This window comes from Pristiophorus japonicus, chromosome 21, assembly GCF_044704955.1.
Source record: "Pristiophorus japonicus isolate sPriJap1 chromosome 21, sPriJap1.hap1, whole genome shotgun sequence".
Lineage (NCBI taxonomy): Eukaryota > Metazoa > Chordata > Chondrichthyes > Pristiophoridae > Pristiophorus > Pristiophorus japonicus.
The window spans coordinates 22,261,888-22,274,213 of NC_091997.1; the positions used below are offsets into that span (position 1 = coordinate 22,261,888).

At 41.8% G+C, this 12,326-nt stretch overlaps 1 protein-coding gene across 6 annotated transcripts in view; it reads left to right on the forward strand.

Annotated features, from left to right (window-relative positions):
* spop (speckle type BTB/POZ protein) overlaps positions 1 to 12,326 on the forward strand; it is a 350,668-nt gene that overhangs the window by 218,832 nt on the left and 119,510 nt on the right. For 5 of the 6 annotated variants that reach the window (XM_070864472.1, XM_070864473.1, XM_070864477.1 and 2 more), the window contains exon 1: positions 1,722 to 1,840. The exons of the other annotated variant lie outside the window; for it this stretch is intronic. The gene's annotated coding sequence lies outside the window, so the exon portion shown is untranslated. Of the gene's footprint in view, positions 1 to 1,721; positions 1,841 to 12,326 lie in introns of those variants that run through there. 6 annotated transcript variants of the gene reach the window in all.

Consider the following 12,326-nt stretch of genomic DNA (forward strand, 5'->3'; position numbering starts at 1 on the left):
CAGTGCCCTCTGGTGGACAGCCTCTGCCACAGGGGTAGGAAACCTCAGTCTCCACCAGCCCCACCCTCTAGTGGAGCCAGCATAGTATATACACAGTGTAAACCTTATTGATAGTACATCAGGTAACAAGTCTCCATCTTATGCAACGATACAGTGACTACACAGAGAGTATATCTATAGTCTGCATATATAACAGAAACAGGTGTCAAAAATTTAACTGTTCTCGGGGTATGCACACATAGAAAATAATAACAGAAACAGAAAATGCTGGAAATACTCAACAGGTCAGGCAATATCTGTGGCGAGAGAAACAGAGTTAACGTTTCAGGTCAGTGACCTTTCATCAGAACAAAAATTACCATGCCTTCTCCACTCTTATGCATTTTCTAAAACCCCTCTGTTGCTAACTATGCTTTTGTATAAACATATATATTTTTTGTAATATTATGGCAATCCACATGAAGGCTTGCCACATTTGAGTGTAAGTAATCTCTGTAATCTCCTCCAGTCCTACAAACCCTCTGAGATACCTGCACTCCTCCAATTCTGGCCTCTTAAGCACCCCTGATTATAATCACTTCACCATTGGTGGCCATGCCTTCAGCTGCCTAGGCCCTAAGCTCTGGAATTCCCTCCATAACCTCTCCGCCTCTCTACCTCTCTCTCCTCCTTTAAGATGGTCCTTAAAACCTACCTCTTTGACCAAGCTTTTGGTCATCTGCCCTAATTTCTCTTTATGTGGCTTTTATGTCATTATCACATTGCTGTTTGTGGGACCTTGCTGTATACAAATTGGCTGCTGCATTTCCTACATTACAACAGTGACTACACTTCAAAAAGTAACTAATTGGCTGTAAAGCGCTTTGGGATATCTGGTGGTCATGAAAGGCGCAAATTAATGCAAATTGTTGTTGATATCTGCGCTCCTCTAACTCTGCACTCTTGAGCATCCCTGATTATAATTGCTCAACCATTGGTAGCCGTGGTTACCTAAGCTCTGGAATTCCTTCCCTAAACCTCTCCGCATCTCTACCTCTTTCTCCTCCTTCAAGATGCTTCTTAAAACCTACCTCTTTGACCAAGCTTTCGGTCACCTGCCCTTTTATGTCAGAATCACATTGCTATTTGTGGGACCTTGCTGTGCGCAAATAGGATGCCGCCTTTCCTACATTGCAACAGTGACCACACTTCAAAAAGTTAGTCATTGGCTGTAAAGCTCTTCGGGATGTCCGGTGGTCGTGAAAGGCGCTGTATGAATGCAAGTCTTTCTGTTTTTAAATGTGGCTCGGTGTCAAAATGTTTTTTTGTCTTATTACATTCCTATGAAGCGCCTTGGGACGTTTTACTACGTTAAATGCGCTAAATAAATATAAGTTGTTGTTATATGTATATATACGTTGTTGTTGTTTTAAATTTAAGTTGTTGTTTTATATATATGTAAGTCGTTGTTATATATAAGTTGTTATATATGTAAATTGTTTTATATATACAATGCTGTTATATGTATATATACGTTGTTGTTGTAAGCAGCATTGAGCTGCTCCTGTTCCGTTTGGCGTGTTGCCTTTATCAATCATGGTGGCCTCTAGCCCCAGTAACCCTGCCTTCAAATGAGCACAATGGGGAGAGTGCGCATGTGCGTGTTCAACAAGGCGGCGCTGCGTCTGGCGGCCGCCCGGGAGGCTGCGCAGCCGCGGGAGACGTCATTTCCAGTCGGGGAGGCGCGAGGCCCGGATGGGATGGGGCGGCGAGGCGCCCGTTAACCCGTGAGGTACCGGTGGAGGCGGCGAGAGAGAGCGGTGAGATGGTGTTGGAGACCGCAGCAAAGCCGCTCGAGTCTGTGAGTATGTCGGCGGGCCGCAATAAATACATTAAAATTAAAAAAAACCCGAGGTGCGGGCGGGAGAAAGAAAGAAACTGCGGGGCTTTTTTTTTTTATTACCCCCCCCCCCCAGCTCTCCGCCTTTTCCTCTTCAGGCCTGCTGCAGTCCCGCAGGCCGCGCTGCCAGTCCTTGTGGTAAATAAACTTGCAGCTCGGCCCGAAGTCTCTCCGCAACCCTCAGCCTCTGCTCCCAGAGAGATTGCAGGCCGAGGGTGTGGGGGTGGGGAACTTGTCCCTGTGCAGTGCACCGGCGCTTACTAACCTGCTGCAAACATCTGGAGCCAATGCGGATGAGTAAAGGAGAGGGGGTGTGGGGTCTGTCTCCCCTTTTTAAAAGTGACTTGTAGCTTGTATTTACCTCTTTTTTCAAAATAAAATGGAAGGCAGCAGTTCGGAGTTGCCCTATGAATGTTGGGGTAAGTAAATGCTTTTGGTGTGTCAAGTGTTGGTGCAAAGTTTTGTCTGAAAAAATTGTAAAGTGACCTTTATTTTTCTCCAAGTGCACTGGAGACATTTTTTTTTAATGAACTAGAATTGGGGGTGAATCTATCCTGAGGTCACTAACTCCTGTGATGTCACAGCAGCTTAGATCAGGGGGAAAGTGATGCAACTGCCACCAGAGCATCACAATCCCAGTTGCTGCTAATTGTTGGAATAAAGCAGTAGTTCTTTATCTTCTGCCTTGCAAATATGCAAACTGGTGAGTGTCACTTTTGAGCCCATTCATTCGTCGTGGTAATCTTGAATGGGGGTGCTACTTTCTATCAAGCTTATGAGCTCATAGTCACTGTTATAATGTCACTTTCTAGCAATCTCATTGGTCAATAGCAATCATGTAACTGCATTTAGCTCCTTCTTTGATTTTACAGGACCTTAGACCAATGGTAAAGGATTAAGCGAGGATGAGAATTTTATACAGTCATGTTGATCTAATTTTTTTGGGGGGTGGGGAAGAGACACTTGTTATGTGTCATTACTAGCAGTACAACATCACTGAGTCCCTATTGTGAAAGTGATGCCATATTTCTTTTTAGTGACTGCTAAAGGTTTGTTTTGTTAAGCAGGGAGGGTAAAAAAGAATTGAGGTGCCAGCAGTGAAGAGGAGAGTGAGGTTACTGAAAGGCTCTGGAAAACAGAGAGGGGGCAAGATATAGCATAGAGTGTGACTACAACCCAACTTCAGTCCTGCAAGCAATATTGAGGGAAATAGAGTTGGCGTGTATATATGTAAAAATCACCAAAATGGTTGGTGATATTTTGCATACAACAAAATGCTTCTGACTTGAAGTTGACTTTGTGAATTGAGTCATTCTGATTTGCAGGAATATACAGTATGTCCTCTTGCGGTTTAGAATTGAGATCTTTACAATTTGTGAGCATCGTTGTTGCAGTGAAGGCTTGCGACAGTGATTCAAGCTAAACCATCCCTCTTCTATGCTAGTATTAAATATAATATAACGTAATAACATAAGAAACAGGAGCAGGAGCCCCCATTTAGCACCTCGAGCCTGCTCTGCCATTTAATAAGATCATGGCTGATCTGATCCTGGCCTCAACTCCACTTCCCTGCCTGCTCCCCAAAACCCTTGATTCCCTGATCATTCAAAATCTGTCTGTCTCTCCACCTTAAATATATTCAAAGACCCAACCTCCACAGCTCTCTGGGGTAGAGAATTCCAAAGATTCACGACCCTCTGAGAGAAGTTGTTCCTCCTAATTTCTGTTGATAACATAATGCACTTCTTGGTGTGCAGTGTTTCTGTAAAAAGTTAATTCATTTTTAAAAATGTATTTTCTTCCTCTTCCGCTCCTCCTGTTGTTCTTACTACTTGTATAAACAAATTGCTGTCGCACAGCAAATCTAGTTCAATTTTGAATTCTATTGTGATTCAGTTTAAAAAAAACATTTCATTAAATTGTGGTGCTCTTCATGCTGCTGTATCCTTCATTCTGCAGTTCTGAATTGGAACAATAGCAACACTGTGCACATTATGTAAGATAATGATTTCATCTGTCGTCTCTGCAGTACTTGATGTTTTGTGATTGTGAGCTGGGTGTTGTGATGAATGGTGGATCTGCGCAAACTCACTTGTTGATTACTGGCTAGCCATTTTTGAGAAATGACCATAATGTTCAGTATTCATAAAATCAGCAAACTTTTCTGGTCAAAAATGAAACCAGATCCAAGTTTCCATGATCTATCCTTTTGTATTGGTTACTTCAAAATATTTTTTAAGCATCGTTCCATGGAAGTGACTTCAAGATCTGTGGAGAACCAACTTATAAAGGCACGAGGATCGAAAGCTGTTTGAAGCCAGATACTGTGTTGAGGGAAGGGACTGCACCATATTGTATTTTTAACAAACCTGAAGAAACTAAGTGCTAATAATCTGCTACTTTCAAAGCGTAGATTATTTGCATCTTTTATCTTCTCTTTCTCTCTTCCCCCCCCCCCCACCCAAAAGGAATGATTTTTTTTGTATAAACTTAACAGTGGATGAGAGAGGGTCATTTGTTCCATCAATGTTCTTACTCTATTACTTTGTCATTGCCCAGTATCCTACTGCATTTTGAATACTTTAATACCCTTCACTCTGTACTAATTTAAAATGTTGGATTTTATGCAGAGATTATGAGCATTGTCGCTGCCAAAACAAAATTTGGTGGGAATAATGGTATGAAAACAGAACTTCTTTCCATTTCAGTGGACCATGACTTGTTGAAATCATTTCCATAAAACTTGTAAGTCCACATGTAATCATTATTTAAAACAGGAGATTTGCCTCCCTTGTGGGTAAGTGCACCACCCATAGGATTGGACTCGGCTACCATGCTTCCTATAGTGGAATCACTGTCGAAGGTTGCATTTGAAGAAAGCTACTTTGGCGATGTCTGAGTGCTGCTGGTACCCATGGCATTGTGTAACAGTATGAGTCACATGCGTTAAGTATATGGCAATCATCCATCCTGAAAGGCCAAAGTAGTTCAGTTACTTTGCTATGCTGCAACACGTGAGTGACTGAAGAGTCCCAATTGTTGAGATGGTGCAAGTGTAAATCAGGGTCAGATGATGAAGCTCACACAGTATAACTCTTGAAGCCTGATGTGCTTTCCTCTTTGATCTCTCATCTTTTCCCTCTTGGCCACCATCCTTCAACTCTTTGGCTTCCCAATGCAGCACAGCCTTCTAGTGTGGTCTGCTGTTAGCCACATTTCTCCAGCTTGTGGTGTTGATGTTAAAAGTTTTCAAATGTCTTTTGCAAATGTCTGTAAACCTGAGTCTAGGTCGGACCAGCGACCTTGAAGCATCTTCAAATTCTCCATACAAAGGATCCTTTGGAATACGACTATCCTCGATCCTACATAGATGACCAAGCCACTGGAGTTGTCTGCATTTGAGAAATGTTTTTAGACTTGGCAACTTAGCTTCCTCAAGTACTTCGTTGTGAGGAACTTTATCTTCCCACTTGATACGGCAGACACAGCGAGACACAGTGGAAAGAGTTTAGTCCATTCATATCAGCTGTAAGTGGTCCAGGTCTCGCTGCCACACAGCAGTGAGCTTAGAACATGTTTCGTAGACCTGTATCTTGGTGTTTAGTAATTTCCTAATATTCCACACATGCTTAGTTAGCCGAATGTGGTTGCTGTCTTTCTGGCGTGAGGGCTTAGCTTGTCATCAAGAGATGAGTTACCAATATAGTTGATTCTAGGTAGCAAAACTTGTACAACTACTTGTACAGCCTGGTGTTATTTCTGGGGCAGTCAACATACTCTGCCAGTCTGATTCGATCCTTCCATGATGGTACAAAGACTACAATCCGAAACGATGGTGATCAATAGGACGGTTGAAATCTGTAGTGGTGTCAAACACTGATTTATTTTGGCACCAACACTCTTTGGTATAGTCTTTCTGCTGCTTCATTATGCCTTCTTATCGAGCGCTGAAGGTGGATTACTCCTTACAAGATCAGATGGCAAACTCTTCAATATTGCTGCCAAAGCCCAGAAAAGTAAAATCAAATATCTGTTGATAAGTGAACTTCTTTTCGTCGACGGTGCAGTGCTTGATTCACACAGCGAAGTGGAACTTCCAACAACAACTTGGTATTTATATAAAATAACTTTTTGATAGTTTGCGATTAATTTGGACTAATTATCAGTCTAAAGAAGGCAGTGATCAGTGCATTAACGAATTATGTGAAGAAAATTGAGGGCCCCCCTCCCAAAGAGAATCAACATTAGAACCTTTTCTAATAAACATCTAACCATAAAACAAATAACATTTCAATTCTTGTGATTATTTATGTTTTGTGTGAATAATGGAGCACTGTTAAAGGGAAAATTGCTTGTTGGGTTACCATGTCTAACGGTGTGCGTGAGCTGGATAATATCTGCAGAAAGTCATTTAGCATTGCGTGCTAATGCGACTGCATCATTTTAATAATTAGGCTTGAGTATTTGCTCCAAGATGGTTCCCATATCCACGATCATCAGTGCTTAAAAAAAAATATATATATAGAACGGAAATGAGCTTCAAAGAAATTGATACTCATTCTTGTTAAGTTTGAAAGAGGTATTGATAGCATAAGCTCTTTAAGCAGTTCAATATTAAAGGTAGGCACATGAATGATATGGCTGATAAATACATATCTTGTGTATTTTCCATCCTGTCCACCTTGAAGTGATTCGGCTAGTTGTCATTATTAGGTTGAAGTTCTTGGTCAGCCCGCTGTTTGTTCTACGGTAGGATGAGAAAGATGGAAACCTGAAGCTCTAATTCTGTATTGTCAAAGGGACGCTAACTACTCGCTTTCATAAATAAATCTTGGCATAAGCACCTTATCTTCGCCATCTTTTGCCAATTCAATTCCCAAACTCTTTGCAATGTACCTTCAATATAAATAGAAGATGTATTCTTGGGCTGTTGTGGAACACATGAAATGCTCACTTATTACAGAAGTCTTGGAAGTTGAGCAGCCAGCACATTGTGTGAGGTGTGGTGGAAACGGAACCAGACATTTGAAACCTTTTGAATGCTCTGAATAGGAAGTCGAATTTTAGTTTCAAAAGATGAAAACCAAAAAAAATGCAGACTTGTAATTGATCCCCTGGACATAGTGATGGAAAATTCATTCATTTTTTTTTTTAAGTACCATGCTGGTGAAATTGCTGGTAGCAATTTTTAAAATTTGCACCCTTCCAAAAGAATTCCCACTGTACTACTGTGTGTGTTATTTTTTGCATACTGTATTCCAATATGCTGCATGAATGATGATTGGAGTGGCACTGCTCAGTAACCAGTACCTGCAGTCATCTATACTTGTAGGCAGTTGCCTGATAATGGATTCTCTGAGTGAATTGCGTAAAACATAATGGGGGGGTGGGGGGGAGTGATGATAAAATCTCATCCAGCGGTTCGGATGGTAAAAGTAATTGCCTGATAATTGCTGATGGGTTAAATTTGGGATATTACAAGAATTTTATCTATAGTGGATTATAGGGAGGTGACATTGCTCTTTATATTTTATATGGTCAAACAATCTAATTGAGAATTTCAAATGACATCCTAAACCACAAACGTGTCATCTGAATCTCAGGATTGGATCAGTGCTTTCTGTTTACTTGGAGCTACTGTATCTTTAAATTGTGTTTGGTTTTCTTACCACTGCCATGTAGTCTATTTGTGGAGCTTTTCAACTGTGTTGAAGTTCGAAGTAATGATGTGTGAGGTAGGTTGGGGAAGTCCCGAACCGGGGGACTTAGTCTTAGGCTAAGGGGTAGGCCACTTAGGCCTGAGATGAGGAGAAACTTCTTCACTCAGAGTTGTTAACCTGAGGAATTCTCTATCGTAGAGAGTTGTTGATGCCAGTTCATTGGATATATTCAAGAGGGAGTTAGATATGGCCCTTTACGGCTAAAGAGATCAAGGGGTATGGAGAGAAAGCAGGAAAGGGGTACTGACGGAATGATCAGCCATGATCTTATTGAATGGTGGTGCAGGCTCGAAGGGCCGAATGGCCTACTCCTGCACCTATTTTCTATGTTTCTATGTCAAAGGGTGTTAGTCAATTTAATGACATAGGACCTGAAAGCACTGTATATTTAATCACATGATGGGACTTGTAGTATTACCAGCTTACTATTGTTAATGGATTACAGGAAAGTTTATCGTGTATATTGTAAACTGTTCTGCACCAACCTTGCCAGGCAGCTTAGCAGAAATGGAATTCTACATTTGGACTCGCAACTCAATTATTGATGCAGATATAGAAGGTACAGTACCAACACAAAGGGACAATCTATGACAGGCCAGTTCCCTCATTTAAAATGTAATTTGCTCACTTGTGCCTACTTGCATTAGCGTGTTTTTTTTTCTGTCTTTAGACTTGTGATTTTCAATATTTTTATCTCTTGCTCCATAAAGGGGAAATCCCAGGAATTTCAACCCCCATCATCTTGAATGTGAAAGTGAGTCTCAATGAGTTGCAAAATTACTATTGCCACAAGCAATACCGTGCTCCATAGCCTGTGATTTTCATAGTGATTATCATACCAGATTCCATCCCCATACCTTGTTCCGTGTGTACAGACACCAGAGCAGTGCAGTGTTTTTGTCGGTGGCAAATAGGAGTACTTCCATTAAAAGTACTGGACTGTCCCTTTTGGTTTACATTACCAAACCTTCATGTGCATGCAAACTCCAAGGCTAGTAAATTAGACCATTCTACTAGCCACCCAGCTAGATTTGAGTTGTTGCATCGTTTCTTCACTAGGGTTCTATGTCTCCCTGCTTGTAGTAAATCAACTACTTCATATTGTGGTAGAATCTTGCCTCTGCTGAAGATTGCTTGCCATACCTTCAGCAATAAAGGTTACTTATGTCAGCAACTTGAGCTATATTGAGCAAAGCTGATAAACTGGGTGCCTTTAATTTTAAGCTTGGCGGGGGAAAAACTTGGAACCTGTTTTCTGCAGTGCAAGGTGCCTCCATTACATATTTGTATGGACACATTACTGCTGGCACCACCTGTAAATTTCACCAATAAACTGAATATGAATAAGGTGGCATGATTTCCATCTTCGCCCCACAATGCATCATATTGGCTTGTTGTAGAAGGAAGCCAAGTTTGTTGTCAGGTAGCTGAAGTGCTCAGTCAGACCTGTCCTGTACAGATCTGAAAATCAGTTTGTTAGTGAGTGCCTGCATGGAGCTTCTGCAGTCCTTGGGCAAGGTACTGGCTTCAGTGACTTAGTTACTGTTTTCAACTTTGAAACCATTGCACGTGTGTAAACTTATGTGTGTGCACTTTTACAGTTGATTTGTTGCTGGCCAAAGCACAATATAAATGGGGCCATTTCTACAGGAGCAAGAGTTTCAAGAAGTGGTTCGGTAATATAAATGCACCATTTTGAAGAGCTTTCTGAGAACTCACTGTATTGGGGATAACCTTGTTTTAAGCACTTTATGTACGAGTTGTTCATTCACTGCCTTGATGATAATTGGTGTTTTTTGCTTGTGTGCTATTATGCAACTATTCAGAAGGGAAGACAAGGTGGCCTGTTCCTGGGGTCGGCAGCTAGTGAGTCGACAATTACATTTCTATAGTACTCCTGGTACAGAAGGATGTCTTAAAATACTTTATACAGGGTAGACCATGAACAATGAGCAGGGGAAGGGAAGTGGAAACTTTGGGGAATGTGCAGTTGCAGAGGCTTTTGAAAGCCAGGAGGGAGGTGACCAGATAGAGGGGTTGAGTTTAGGGAGTCGGCAGTGGTCACCAGTAGTGGATGAAAATGAGAGGAAGGAGTAACTCAGCATCAGATAAATAAAGAATACATGTGGGGAAATACAAGACTGGATTAAATTACTACAGTGCCCCTTGTGCAGAAGAATACTTCAAAATGTCAGCTTGATTCGGTGGTAGCACTACCGCCTGAGTCAGAAGGTTATGGATTCAAGTCCTACTCCTGGGTCGGGAACACAATCTAGGCTGAGATTTCAGTGTAGTACTGAGGAAGTGCTCCATTGTCAGAGATGCTGTTTTACAGGTGAGTGGCCAGACTGTGCTTAGCAATTCAGGTGGAAGTAAAAGATCCCATGCTACTATTGAAAAAGGAGCAGGGGAGTTCTCCCAGTGTCCCGGCCAACATTTATCTTTCAGTCAGCACTACCACAAACAGATTGGTCATTTATCTTCTTGCTGTTTGTGTATAAATTAGTTACTGCATTTGCCTACAAAGCAACAGTGACTGCATTTCAAAATTAAATCTCTGCTTGCGTATTGTTATCCTGATTACATAAATGCAAGCTCTTTCTTTACAGGGCAGAGGAAGAATGAAAAACAATTTGGATGGTGGGGTGAAGTCACAGTAGGTTGAGGTAGGGTGTGACAACATAATACATAAGAACATAAGAATTAGGAACAGGAGTAGGCCATCTAGCCCCTCGAGCCTGCTCCTCCATTCAAAAAGATCATGGCTGATCTGGCCGTGAACTCAGCACCACTTACCCGCCCGCTCCCCATACCCCTTAATTCCCTTATTGGTTAAAAATTTATCTATCTGTGATTTGAATACATTCAATGAGCTAGCCTCAACTGCTTCCCTGGGCAGAGAATTCCACAGATTCACAACCTTCTGGGAGAAGAAATTCCTTCTCAACTTGGTTTTAAATTGGCTCCCCCGTATTTTGAGGCTGTGCCCCCTAGTTCTAGTCTCCCTGACTAGTGGAAGCAACCTCTCTGCCTCTATCTTGTCTATCCCTTTCATTATTTTAAATGTTTCTATAAGATCACCCCTCATCCTTCTGAACTCCAACGAGTAAAGACCCAGTTTTCTCAATCTATCGATATGACAAGACAAGGAGTGATTTAAAATGAAGATTAGAATCTTCACTGGGACATGTGAAAGCAGTGAAAGTTGTTAAGGTGGAAAGTGATGGGAGTTTGGGACTTGGTGTGGGTGTAGATGCAGACTGGGGCATTCTGAACGAGTTGCAATCTGGAGGTTGGTGGATAATTTTGGCTTTGATGTAGTAAAATACATGGATCAAGGTTTTGGCAGCAGTGGGAAGTGTGTAGAGTTGAAGCTGGAGATATTTCGGAGGTGGAAGTGAACTTGGTAACAGAAGAGACAAGGGGGAGTAAGCACAGCATGGTTTTGAGCACTGTATTGAAGTGTCGCACCTCTGGACTTCGTCTGAGGTGGCAGCTGGAAAGGCTGCGGGAGTTCTGGCTGGAGGTGCAACAGTGCTGGTGACTGGTTTTATGGACATTAAACTAGGTGAAATTTTAGTTCATCCAGATCTTAATATCCGACAGTAAGTTGGAGAGTATAGCAACAGTCTTGGGGGCTGATGGAGAAGTAAAGTTGTATGGTGTTGGTGTACATGTGGAATATGACCTGATACTTTCAAATGATATCTGACGGAAAGGATCAAAATAATAAACGAATAGTAATCGAGGAGGGAGCCTCGCTGTACGCTGGAGATGGGCATAGGAAGATAGGGAAGAGAAGCCGTTGAAGGACATGCAATGTTAGCATTGTAAGTTGTATGAGTTGAACCACGAGAAAGCAGTGCTGTGGGGCTAGTGGGCTGAGGAAAGAAATTGGAAGTGGATGGAGCGTTAGATGCTGTGAAGGCAGTGGAGTGATTGAGGAGAGACAGCCATGCAGAAAGTTGTTTGTCACTTTGACCAGTGCCGTCTCCGTGCGATGGGCAGGGTGGATGCTTTATTGAAGAGTTTCAAACGGGTAGTGCTGAGAGCATAGTTATGAGCCAACAATATACTCCAGGACTTGGAAGACTAAGGAGATAGTGTGATAGTCTAAGAGAATGGAGGAATGGCTATGACCAAGAACTTTCCTTGTGGAAAATTATGCCACTTTGCTGCAATGCTACTTAAAATGCCACTTTATGCAACAGCAGAACAAAAAACTCAAATGGAGAAAATTATGTTGAAATTAAAAGGAACATTATTTTGGAAGTTTATTGGTGCACTGTCCAACTCTACTCATAAGTTACTACATTTTACAAAGTCTTTCTCGCGATGTAGTGTTACTTGACCACATTGCGAGGTAGATGATCAGTCATGATCTTATTAAATGGCGGAGCAGGCTCGAAGGGCCGAATGGCCTACTCCTGCTCCTAATTCTTTATGTTCGACCAGCATTTATTGCCCATCCCTAATTGCTCTTGAGAAGATGATGGTGAGCCGCCACCTTGAACCGCTGCAGTCCGTGTGATGAAGGTACTCCCACAGTGCTGTTGGGGATGGAGTTCCAGGATTTTCACCCAGTGGCAATGAAACAATGGTGATATGTGTCCAAGTTGGGTTGGTGTATGACTTGAAGGATTTATAATTCCAAAAATAATGTTCCTTATACTGTTTGCAATAATCATATTATGGGTACCATTATGATGCATGGATAACATAATCTT